Source organism: Hemitrygon akajei, chromosome 4, assembly GCF_048418815.1.
Source record: "Hemitrygon akajei chromosome 4, sHemAka1.3, whole genome shotgun sequence".
Classification (NCBI taxonomy): domain Eukaryota; kingdom Metazoa; phylum Chordata; class Chondrichthyes; order Myliobatiformes; family Dasyatidae; genus Hemitrygon; species Hemitrygon akajei.
This window is the reverse complement of record NC_133127.1, coordinates 133,855,681-133,868,014: the sequence shown is the minus strand read 5'-3', so window position 1 is coordinate 133,868,014 and position 12,334 is coordinate 133,855,681. Positions and strand designations below refer to the sequence as shown.

The 12,334-nt window shown below is 44.1% G+C and overlaps 1 protein-coding gene and 1 long non-coding RNA gene across 2 annotated transcripts in view; one reads left to right on the top strand and one right to left on the bottom strand.

Annotated features, from left to right (window-relative positions):
- Window positions 1-3,588: 3,588 nt before the first annotated feature.
- On the bottom strand, window positions 3,589-12,165 carry LOC140726670 (uncharacterized). Its single transcript, XR_012098694.1, has 3 exons — window positions 11,904-12,165; window positions 7,107-7,160; window positions 3,589-4,087 (listed from the first exon to the last, which is right to left on the bottom strand). It is a non-coding gene; the product is annotated as an uncharacterized lncRNA (long non-coding RNA).
- Window positions 10,938-12,334, top strand: part of fat3a (FAT atypical cadherin 3a) — a 687,349-nt gene continuing 685,952 nt past the window's right edge. The window contains exons 1-2 of the mRNA XM_073043347.1: window positions 10,938-11,008; window positions 11,215-11,744. The gene's annotated coding sequence lies outside the window, so the exon portion shown is untranslated. The remainder of the gene's footprint in view (window positions 11,009-11,214; window positions 11,745-12,334) is intronic.

The window sequence follows — 12,334 nt, the reverse complement described above, 5'->3', positions numbered from 1 at the left end:
GGACACAGCCCAGTCCATCACAGTCAAAGCACCAAGAAACTGAGCACACCTACAAGGAGCACAGCCACGACAAGACAGCGTGCATCATCAAGGACGCCCACCAACCAGGCAATGCTCTCTTCTCACTGTTGTCATTGGGAAAGAGGTACAGGAGCCTTAGGTCCCACAACACCAGGTTCAGGAACAGTTATTACCCTTCAACCATCAGGCTCCTGAACCAGGGTGGATAACTTCACTCACCTCAAATCTTTCACAGCCTATGGACTCACTTTCAATGACTCTGCATATTATGTTCTCAGTATCATTGATTAATGAATTATTTATTTATTATTTGCAGTTTGCACATTAGTTGTTTGTCAGCAACACACACAAAATGCTGGTGGAATGCAGCAGGCCAGGCAGCATCTATAGGAAGAAGTACAGTCGACATTTCGGGTCAAGACAATTCGTCAGGACTAAAGGAAAAAAGAGATAGTAAGAGATTTGAAAGTGGGAGGGGGAGGGGGAGACCCGAAATGATAGGAGAAGACAGGAGGGGACGGGATAAGGCTAAGAGCTGGGAAGTTGATTGGCAAAAGATTCAGATTCAGATTCAGAATCAGTTTATTGTCATTTAGAAACCACAAATGCAATGCAGTTAAAAAATGAGACAACGTTCCCCCAGAATGATATCACAAAAGCATATGACAAAACAGACTACACCAGAAAATCCATGTAATGTTTGGCAATCCCCAATCCAGAGTCCGGAGAGGCTGCTGTGTATTAATATCGCACTGCTGTCTAGCGCATTCCCCAGAAAGGAGCTCCAAATCCACCAGACAAAACAAGACCAAAAACTAAAGCTACAAGACCTGCACAAAACCACATAATGACAACATATAGTTACAACAGTGCAAACAATAGCATAATTGATAAAAAAAACAGACTATGGGCACAGTAAAAATAGTCCAAGATGTTAAAGGACTGTAAGTTCAAAAGAAATCACCACATTTTCCACGTCCCCAGGGTCCCGACAGACTCGCCACCCCACGCCGGCGGCAGAAGGGAATACCCCGCTATGGACTTCCATGATGCCACCCGACTCAGCCTCACAGACGCAGCACACAATGGAAGCTCTGTCGAAACCAGCCTCGCAGATGTAGCACACACCGAAAGCGACCTGAGTCCGTCGAACCTCCAAGCCGACGACCATCCCCTCCAGCACAGCTTCTCTGAGCACCATCCTCTGCCGAGCGTATTAAGACAGCCCCACCAATGGCCATCGGCAACGCGACCCCGAGCACTGGGGGCCTGTTCTTCCCAGCAGAGTCCCGGACCTCACAGCAGCAGCAGCAATGAAGAAGGTCTTCCTGGAATTTCCCTATGTTTCTCCGTGCTTCCACGTCCATTTTCAATCGATTATGATTGCGCACGGCACCCCACTTCACAAATAACAGATAATCAGTTCTGGAGTGGCAGCTGCAAGCTGCGTCGTGCCGCCATCTTGGATCAATTTCCAAATTGAAAAAGGGATGCAAGGCTAGAGAAGGGGGAGTCTCATAGGGGGAGTATGATAGGATGGAAGGCCTTGGAAGAAAGAAAGGGGGAGAGGAGCACCAGAGGAAGATGGAGAGCAGGCAAGGAGGGAAAGAGAGAGAGAGAGAGAGAATATATATAATAAATAAATAAATATCAAATAGACAGATAGATAGGGATGGGGTAAGGGGAGGAGGGGCATTAATGGAAGTTTGTGAAATCAGTGTTCATGCCATCAGGTTGGAGGCTACCCAGATGGAATATAAGGTGTTGTTTCTCCAACCTGAGTGTGGCTTCATCTTGACAGTAGAGGAGGCCATGGATTGACATATTGGAATGGGAATGGGATGTGGAATTAAAATGTATGGCCACTGGGAGATCCTGCTTCCTCTGGCAGACAGAATGTAAGTGTTCAGCAAAACGGTCTCCCAGTCTGCGTCGGGTCTCACCAATATATAGAAGGCCGCACAGGAAGCATCGGACACAGTATATCACACCAACGGACTCACAGGTAAAGTGTCGCCTCACCTGGAAGGACTGTCTGGGGCCCTGAATGGTGGTGAGGGAGGATGTGTAAGGGCAGGTGTAGCACTTGTTCTGCTTGCAAGGGTAAGTGTCAGGTTGTTTGTCAGTCTCTGTTTGTGTGTAGTTTTTCATTGATTCTATTGTATTTCTTCGTTTTACTGAGAACTGCTGCAAGAGAATGGATCTCATGATACAATACGGTGACATGTACATACTTTGAATGTAAATTTGCTCTGAGTATCCTATCTCTTTGACCATCCACAGACACAAACAATCATTCCAGCTGAATCAGCGTTTCGCTAACACTTTTTCCAAACTACTGTCCTGGACTCAATGTTTCCTTATGTGGGAGTAACCAAATGCAGATTCTAATGAAGGACCTCAGCCTGAACTGTTTATTCGATGCAGCCTAACTTGCTGAGTTCCTCCAGCATTTTGTGTGTGTTAATGCAGGTCCATGGATCTTTTTACGAAACACCTACTCTCAGTCTGCAGGTGTGATCCTGAGCTACCAGTTGTCTGCATTTTAATTCTCAATCCCACTCCTGCTCCAACTTGTCGATCTGTGGCCTACATAGTGGCATGGTGGCTCCCGATTTAAATAAAATGGTATACAGTCGTTACTCATTCTGACAGAGAATATATCATCTTATTTTCCACCCAGGAAACTTGCAGCCTTCCGAAGTGAACAATGAATTTGATAACATAGGTAAACTGCTTCTCATAATTTCCAATTATAATGTATATGTCCCATTCTCATCCTATGACACAAATACATGTGGAAAATTTTGTTGGCACGTGGCATGCAGTGCTGCCCCTCAATTCCTTACATCCCATCCATAACTAATAGATGATTAATGATTATCTTTACTTCCAAGTGAAACACTGAATGTTTTTTTTTACAACCCAAGAGCAGCGAGATGTTTTCACAGGAAATGTTTCATGCCAGCTTGGTGCCAGCTAGACAGTTGCAAAGGCATGTGACAACAAGTTAACCTTTCGAGAACAGTTTCCATGACAACTGACTGTGCACCCATCATGTTTGGTAAAGAAATAGGTTTGTTAATTTGTTTGCAAGATACCGTATGTTGGCCATCCATTGATAGGCTTTCATTGTATAGTACATGGGAGGCTTTGTGTACAAAACTGGCCTTAAGAAATTTGAAGAAGTAATGAAAATTGCGAAATTGTAACTAAGATAATTAATTTCAGAACTTACTGAGCAAGATGAATTCTCACTTAATAAATTCTGAGTAAATAGTAAGGAGGAGACAGTCTGAAATATGAAATACAAGTCCAGTGGCAGAGGCCCATTGGTCAAGTCTCTGAGCCCAGGCCAGAGACTAGAGCTTGAAGGTTGATGCCTGTCAGAGTCTGGGCCAAGGGCTGGAAGCCTGGAGATGGCTTGTCCTCGGGTTGGTGGTCCGTGTGTGTCAGAGGGTGGATGGCTGGTGTGATGGTATTGGGTTTGCTGACCGCAAAATTCTAAACTCAAAGACGTTAAGCCCTATCAGATATATAGCCAAGGTTACTCCCAGTGAAGGGAGGTTCAGGTTCAAGTTCAAGTTTATTTTGATGTTTTTAAACCATTTCTGAGAAGCCTGAACTTCTGTCTAAATTTATACAGTTTTTTAAATCACTTTGGTGACTTCACCCACACAATTTTTTTCAAATATCTTTTAACACAAATGGTCCAAAAGTCTTTAGTGACAGAGATCCCAGGTGCCTACAATTATTGCTGTGAAGCTGATTCCATGAGCACATAAATCTTCTGCCTTATTAATACAGAACTGAGAGATGGGCCGGCTTGGCTCACAGCTCCACAGGGTTCACTCGTGCCTGCGCCAGACTGTGGCCGCCAACTAATGGTCTTCTGAATTGGCCGTAGTGATGCCTGGCGCTGTGAACTTCAGTTCTGAACGCTGTTCCTTTGCTTTTATCATTTGCACAACTTGTTTTCTCTCCCTCTCTCTTGGCACACTGGGTGGTTGGACAGCCTTCTTTTGTTTTAATGAAGTTCCTTTGGGGTTCTTTGCTTTGTGATTGTCTGTAAGGAGACAAATCTCAAAGTAGCATAAAGTATATATACTTCGATAATAAAATATACCGTAGATTCCGGACTACAGAGCGCACCTGATTTTTAGCCGCTGGCACTAATTTTAGAAATAAAATCATTTTTTTAAATGTAAAGGCCGCACCGGATTTTAGGCCGCACCGGATTTTCGGCCGCAGGTGTCCCACGTTGTAATATGAGATATTTACACAGAAAGATATTACACGTGAGGATTTTTTTAACTTTTAATTAAATCCATATGGTAACAAAAACAAATACATATTGCAAATGCTTTTTTTCGAACCGTGCCCGTACGCGGCTACTTTTAAATATACGTTGCGTATACTTCTTTACTGAACAACATTCCAATATCTCCTAACGACTGGTAAAAAATATATATACTGCAGCCTACCAGGAAAAGTTATTGATACCTTTAACTTAAAAGCAGAGTTCGCTCGGATCCAAAGCCGCTCGCGTAATGCCGCTCCCCCCCTCCTTTCCGTTTCATCGCAAACGGCATTTAAAAGCAGATTTCGCTCGGATCCAAAGCCGCTCGCGTAATGCCGCTCCCCCCCTCCTTTCCGTTTCATCGCAAACGGCATTTTCCCACAAGACACCGCGAAACCGGGTGTGTCGTCATAGCATCCCGCGATGTAGTACAGAAAACAAATATAGTTTAAACTAAGAGGGTAGGTAGCACAATGCTTCGAGTGTTTTCCATGTTGATGAGGGTGAGTACAAATGACTGATTTACAATAATTTAATTGTGAAAGTGCGCTTGATTTATCGTACAATTTCATTGGACCTCTGTGAACTACTCATCAATTTTATTGGTCTACTGTTACGAGGCAAAATGTTTACGAGGCGGCATGAAAAAAACCTTGCATTAGCCGCTCCGGATTATTGGCCGCAAAGTTCAAAGCTGTTCAAAATGTGGGAAAAAAGTAGCGGCTTAAAATCCGGAATCTACGGTACTTTGAATTTTGAATACATGAGCTATCGACGTGCTAAGGGGATATTCTTTGTCTGGTCTGTAAGCTTCCTTGAAATAAACAACTTACCCAGCACTGCCTGTTTGAAACCAGCCAAATTAAATAGCCTATTGTCATGTACTGCATCTCTTAAGAGTCGTTTCTAGTGCAGTGACCCAGCATTCTGTGTTATAGGTGGAGCTTGTTTGTCCTTTTTAACTTCAAACTGATTACTGCTTGTTAGTTACATTAAGAACTGAAGACTGGCTCCCGTTTATGATGAGCAACTAAACAATGAAGATGAGTTGGAAGTTTAACATAAAAAAACAACACCGCGATCTTCAGAAGTGCCAGCTACCGTATTTAGAAATCTGGGCTTGGACAAAAAAAGGACCCTTCCCCACCCCCACCAAACCTGAGCAGAGACTATCCGTCACAGGGGGAGAGGGGCTTGTTTACTGTTATCCTCTTGTTTTGTTCTGTTGTTGTTGCTGCTTGTCTTCTGTGTCGTGTTGTTGTTCTGGTAAGGACTGTGTACATGCTTTGTTGGAGTGGGATGTGTGGCAACACTTGCGGTTGCCCACAGCACATCCTTAGGTTGTGTTGGTTGCTCATGCAAACAGCACATTTCATTGCAGCTTTCGATGTACGGGTGATAAATAAATGAATCTGAATCTGAACCAGGACATATTGAAAGAAATTCGTTAGTGACTGGATCAAAGCATAGAAATCCAGACAATGAGGTTCTGAAACTCTGGAATTCCATTCCCAAAAGTTTTTAGTTGTCTGAAAAATCTAGCAAAGGCAATATTACAGTATTTTATTGACATGTTAATGTGAGTCATTGTTTTCAGTGATGAAGTTGCTCATCTACTTATAAGAGTAAGCTTACTGATGGAACTATTGCTAAGTGCATAGCTTTTAAAACAATCAAATACAATCTGGATACAAACTCCTTGTCATCATTAGTGCAGCAGCAAAAGTCTCACTGAGAGTAAAGTCAAGGAAATCTGCAGATGCTGGAAATTCAAACAACACACACAAAATGCTGGTGGAACACAGCAGGCCAGGCAGCATCTATAAGGAGAAGCACTGTCAACATTTCAGGCCGAGACCCTTCGTCAGGACCCTGTGAGAGTAAACTGTTTATTTTCCTTACCTTAATTTTTTATGAATAGGCAACAAGCCTATAATTTCGTGCGCACATTTCTTATGTTATATATGAAGTCAAATAATAACACTGCCAGAAATTGTTATTTTTCAATTGTTTTTAAAAGATTGATATTTTTGAACACTTTTTCTAAAATGCTTCATTTATTTAAATATGTCTCTTTCATATTTTATTAATAATAAAACAATACATGCAAATATACAAGAGGACTCATCATTTTTCCTTAAAGAGAAGTTCATAATTATTGTTACTAATTGATTAACTAATGACAATTTCTACTCAAAATTACCATTGCATGCAAGAAAATTTTTAAAATTATCATCAATTTGGGAACATGCTCTCAAAAAGATATGTCATCCCTAAGTAATCTTTTGTCTTACACCCTTTCCTCCATCAACTCTGCTTTCAAAACTGACACACTCCACTTTTCCTCTAGTCCTGTGGAAGGGTCAATGACATGAAACATTGATGGATATCTCATTCCATTGAATGCCTGATTCCTTGCAGCATTTGCTTTTGTTTCAGTTTCCAGCACCTGTGGCTTTATTTGTTTTTCAAATGGTTTCTTGCTGCTTGGTAGATTAATTGGCCACTGTAAGTTGACCCTTGTGTGCAAGTGAGTGGTGAAATCAAGGGGGAGTTAATGGGATCACGGGATGTGTAGGATGAATGTTGGATGATGCTTGATGGCTGGTACGGACTAATAGTCTGAGTCTGATGAAGGTTCCTGACCTGAAACATTGACTGTACATTTCTCTCCACAGAGGAGGTGGTGGATGCAGGGCAGAAGGCACCCCCTCCCTTTCTCTCTCTCTTGATGTTGAGGGAAGAGTCCAAAGTACAAAGTAAAATGTATTATCAGAGCACTTACATGTCACTCCATACAACCCTGAAATTCCTTTTGCTGTGGGCATATTCAGAAAATCTGTAGAATAGTAATTATAAACAGGATCAATGAAAAAGCAGAGCATAGAAGACAACAAGCTGTGGAAATGCAACTATAAATGAATAGCAAAAAAAATAACGAGAGCATGAAATAATAAAATAAAGAGTCCTTAAAGTGAGATCATTGGCTGTGGGATCATCTCAATAGATGAGTGTAATTATCCTCTTTTGCTCAAGAGCCTGATGGAAAACTCAAATGGCTAGGAGATGGGAACCAGTAAGAAGGAGCTGAGGATGAACCAACAGGTTTACAAGCAGATGATGGATGTAACATGAATATAAGGAAGGACAAGCCAATGATTGGGGACAAATGCAGACAGAGCAAAGAGTTAAATTGTACCCCAGAGGCAAAATTCAAAATGGTGAATAATGCATGACAAAAGGTGCTGTATTTAAATGTGCGTAGTATTCGGAATAAGGTGGATGAACTCTTGGCACCATTAGAGATTGGACGGTATGACATTGTGGGCAACACTAAGTTGTGGCTGAAAGAAGGCCATAGTTGGGGGCTTTACATCAAAGGACACACTTTGTATCGAAAGGACAGGCAGGAAGGCATAGGTGGTGGTGTGGCTCTGTTGGTAAGAGATGGAATTACATCTTTAGAAAGAGGTGACATAGGGTCAGAGAATGTTGAATATTTGTGGGTGGAGTTAAAGAAACTGCAAGGGTAAAAATACAATAATGGGGATCATATATAGGCCTCCAAATAGTTTCCAAGATGTGGGGTTGAGATTGAAACGGGCGCTGGAAAAAGCATGTATTAACAATAATGACACAATTGTAATGGGGACAAATGTGCAAAGGGTTGGGAAAATCATGTTGGTGTTGGATGGCAAGAGAGGGAATTTGTTCAATGCCTACGAGATGGCTTTTTAGAGCAGCTTATGCTTGAGCCTACTCAGGGAAAGGCTGTCTTAGATCGGGTGTTGTGTAATAACCCAGATCTTATTAGAGAGCTTAATGTAAAGGAACCCTTAGGAGGCAGTGATCATAATATGATTGAATTCATACTGCAGTTTCAGAGGGAGAAGTATAAGACGCATATGTCAGTATCACAATGGAAGAAAGGGAATTACAGAGGCATGAGAGAGGAGCTTGCCCAGGTGGATTGGAGGAGGATGCTGGCAGGGATAATGGCAGTGCAGAGATGGCTGAAGTTTCTGGGAATAGTTCACAATGTGCAGGATAGTTATGTCCCATGGAGGAAGAAGTTTTCAAATGGCAGGAGTAGGCAACCATGGCTGACAATGGAAGTTAAGGACTGCAGAAAAGCCAAGTAAAGGGCCTTACAAGGTAGCAAAAGTGAGTAGGAAATTGGATAATTGGGAAGCTTTTAAGATCCAACAAAATGCAACTAAAAAGCTATAAGAAGGGAAAAGTTGAAATAGGAGGGCATGATTCTGGCATGGTCCTGGTGGACTGGAAGATTGAAAATGCTACTCCACTCTTTAAGAAGGAATGAAGGCAAAGGAAAGGAAACTATAGGCTAGTTAGACTAGCCTCAGTGTTTGGGAAAGTATTGGAGTCTATTATTAAGGATGGGGTTTTGGAGTACTTGGAGACTAATGATAAAATAAGTCAAAGTCAGCATGGTTCCTGTAAAGGGAGGTCATGCCTGACAATCCGTTAGAGTTCTTCAAGGAAGCAACAAGCAAACAAAGGAGAGGCAGTGGATGTCATTTACCTGGATTTTCAGAAGGCAGTTTATCAGGTGCCACACATGAGGCTGCTTAACAAGATAAAACCTAGTGGTGTTAAGGGAAAGATACTGCCATTGATAGAGAAAAGGCTGACAGGCAGGATGCAATGAGTGGGAAATCTGGTTGGCCGCCAGTGACTAGTGGTGTTCCTCAGGGATCAGTACTGGGACCACTGCTTTTCACATTGTCTGTAAATTATTTGGATAATGGAATTGATGGCTTTCTTGACAAATGTTGTGAATGATACAAAGATAGGTGGGAGGGTAGGTAGTGCTGAGGAAGCAATGTGATTGCAGCAGGACTTAGATTGGAAGAATGGGCAAAAAGTGGCAAGGGGAATGGAATATAAAAGCAAGGAGATAATGCTGAGCCTTTACAAGACACTAATCAGGCAGCATTTGGGGTATCGTCACCAATTTTGGGCCCTTTATCTTAGAAAGGATGTGTTGTCATTGGAGAGAGTCCCAAGGAGGTTCACGAGAATGAAGGGGTTAATATGAGGAGCATTTGGCAGCTTTGGGCCTGTACTCACTGGAATTTAGAGGAATGTGGGGGGGGGGGGGGGGGGATCTTATTGAAACTTACCAAATGCTGAAAGGACTAGATAGGGTGGTTGTGGAGAGGATGTTTCCTGTGGTGGGGGTATCCAGAACTAGAAGACACAGCCTCAAAATAGAGGGGCAACCTTTTAGAAGAGAGGTAAGGAGGAATTTTTTTTTAGCCAGAGAGTAGTGAATCAGCTGAATGCTTTGCCACAGACGGTGGTTGAGGCCAAATCCATGGGTATACTTAAGGTGGAAGTTGATAGTTTCCGGATCGGTCAGGGCATCAAAGGATATGGCGAGAAGGCAGGTCTATGGGGTTGAGTGGGCAGGATCAGTCATGATGGAATGGTGGAGCAGATTCGATGGGCAGAATGGCCTAATTCTGCTCCAGTGACTTCTGGTCTTATGGAGAGGTAGTAACTGTTCTTGAACCTGGTGGTGTGACTCCTGAGGCACTTGTACCTTCTGCCTGATGGCAGCAGTGAGAAGAGAGCATGGCCTGGGTGGTGAGGTTCTTTGATGATGGTATTTCGTGTAGATGTGCTCAGTGGAACGGAGGGTTCTACTGGGCTGAATCCACTACCTTTTATAGGATTTCTCCCGTTCAGAGGCCATTCAAAGCCTGTCAGTCTTCGAGTCAGGGTGCTTGGAGAAGCAACACAGAAGATTGTAACATTAGAACAGCAAGCTGCTGGCCTCCTGCTCTCATTGTTCAGGAGTAAGATCTCTCAGTCTCCCTCCCTGCAGAGAGGGAGACTGTCTGAGATGCTGAACTTCTGGGTTGTGGACTGTCATTCTTGATGCACTCCAGATCAAGGCCTCTTTGGGGACTTTTGCTTTTGCTTGCGTGGTGGGGGAGAGGTTGGAGGTTCAGTGCTTCTGCAAGTGGGGGAGGGGGAGTGGGCTTTGGGGTTCTGATGCTACTTTGGGTTTTCTTGTTTCCTGGACACCTCTGTGAAGAGTACATATTTCAGGCTGTTTATACATTCTCTGATATTAAATTGAACACTTAAATCACAACATTCATGACAAGTTTGGACAGGTACATGGATGAGAGGGATGTGGAGGGCTACGATCTGGATGCAAATAGATCCTAGGCAAATCAGGACAGCACAGACAAGATGGGCCAAAGGGCCTGTTTCTGTGCTGTACTGCTCCATGACTAGCCTGACCTGCTGAGCTTCTCCGGTACTTTTGTGTCACTGCAGATTTTCAGCATCTGCAGCACTTTTGTGCTTCTCTGGTCTGTTTCCATACTGTCTGGCTCTATTGATCGATGAAATTAATCCTCTTGCGTAGAGCGAGAAACCAAATTTCCCAGTGACCTCCCCCTTGTACTCAACTTAAACTTATCGGTCCGAGGCCTTTCCAGCACCTCCCAAAACTCGCTGCACCTGTCCACCACGCGCTACCCTCCGTTTATCGCAGCTGAACGATAACTGGCAGCATCGGTAACCACTAGCGTGGCGCAGCGCTCGTTCGGCCCCGAATTGAAGCGAAGAGCAACCAATCGTGGCCCCGCTCTTCCTGAGTGTGGCTGAATTTTAGCGCACGAGTCTGGCAGGGAATGAGTAACAAAGGTGGGAACGTGGTTCACTCTCATTTCTGTGAGTGTCTTTCTTAAAAACAAAAAAAAACCTAGTAAGGACATGAACAAATATTCGCCAATGGTATAATGAAGGCAACTTGCTTGTATGGGGCAAATCAAGGCGGGTTAACAATAACACAACTTTATGTTACAATTTATGACCTAAACTAATTTCAGTTTGATATTATTCCCACCCAGCAGGCTGATGCCTTCCCGTGTCCCAGCGGCCTGAAGGACTCCATTTCCCGTGATGCAGGGACATAGCTTCCATCGGAGGGAGGAAAGGGACTGGGAGCAGCTGGGCTGTCGATGAGTGAGGAGCGGGGAGCCGCCAGTCGCCCCCCTGCGCTGCCGCCTGTTCGGCACCGGTTGAATCCGGGTTCAGCAACACCCTCCCTCGTTCTCCCCGCCCCCTTTGCAGTTCCTAAGCCGGTAATGGGAAGGTTACTTGGCTGCAGCGAGAGTGCGGATTGATGTTGGCAGAAGTTGTTTGCAGAGGTACCGAAGCGTGCGGCGTGTTTCCCTGAGCCGGGGCAACTCAGTGAAGTCGGCAGCACCAGCCTCCTCTCCCATCGCGCCGCGCTCGCTGCCGGCGGCGGCTGTCAGGAAGCTTTACCCGGAGTTGGAGGAAGATAACTCTTAACACGCATCGAGCTGCGTGGCTTTCCAACAAGAGAAAAAAGAATTTTCTTCTCGTCGCCCCTCCTCCCCTGCCCCAAGGAAACCTGGTAAGAAGGCGTCTCATTCATTATCTGTTTTTATCACGGACGCGATTAAAGAAGCGCGCTCGCTCGGGAATTTTTGTGAAATCGGTTGACCAAAGTTGGGCAACAAGTTTCTCCCCCCCCCCCCCACCCCACGCCGAATATCACGCTGCGATAGTTCACCTGATGCCTTACAACTGCTGAATGGTAGATGTGATTATTCAAAAGATCCGACTCCATAAATCGTAACTGGTAACGTCTTCCAACGACAGTGAGTAACGGTTAGAAATGATCTCAGTGGCAAGTTTTTTTTCCTTGCTTCAGTTCTATCATATTTGCGGTTACTTCGCAAATCAAAGCGAATTCAAAGTGACCAAACGGATTTTTCCTTCGAGCACGAGGAGAAGGCGCACGGCACCGAGGCTGCCCAGTACGCGGAATTTGAATGATATGCTGCATTGCTTTGATCAACGGCTTTAATGGACAGAAACACTGATGAGTGCAGAGTTACTCAAATGCTCTTGATTGTGTGGTATCACTTATCATCGAGTACAGGAGAGACTGCAGGTGCTGGAATTTGGATCAAAATAGAACTGCTGGAGGAACTCGGCGGG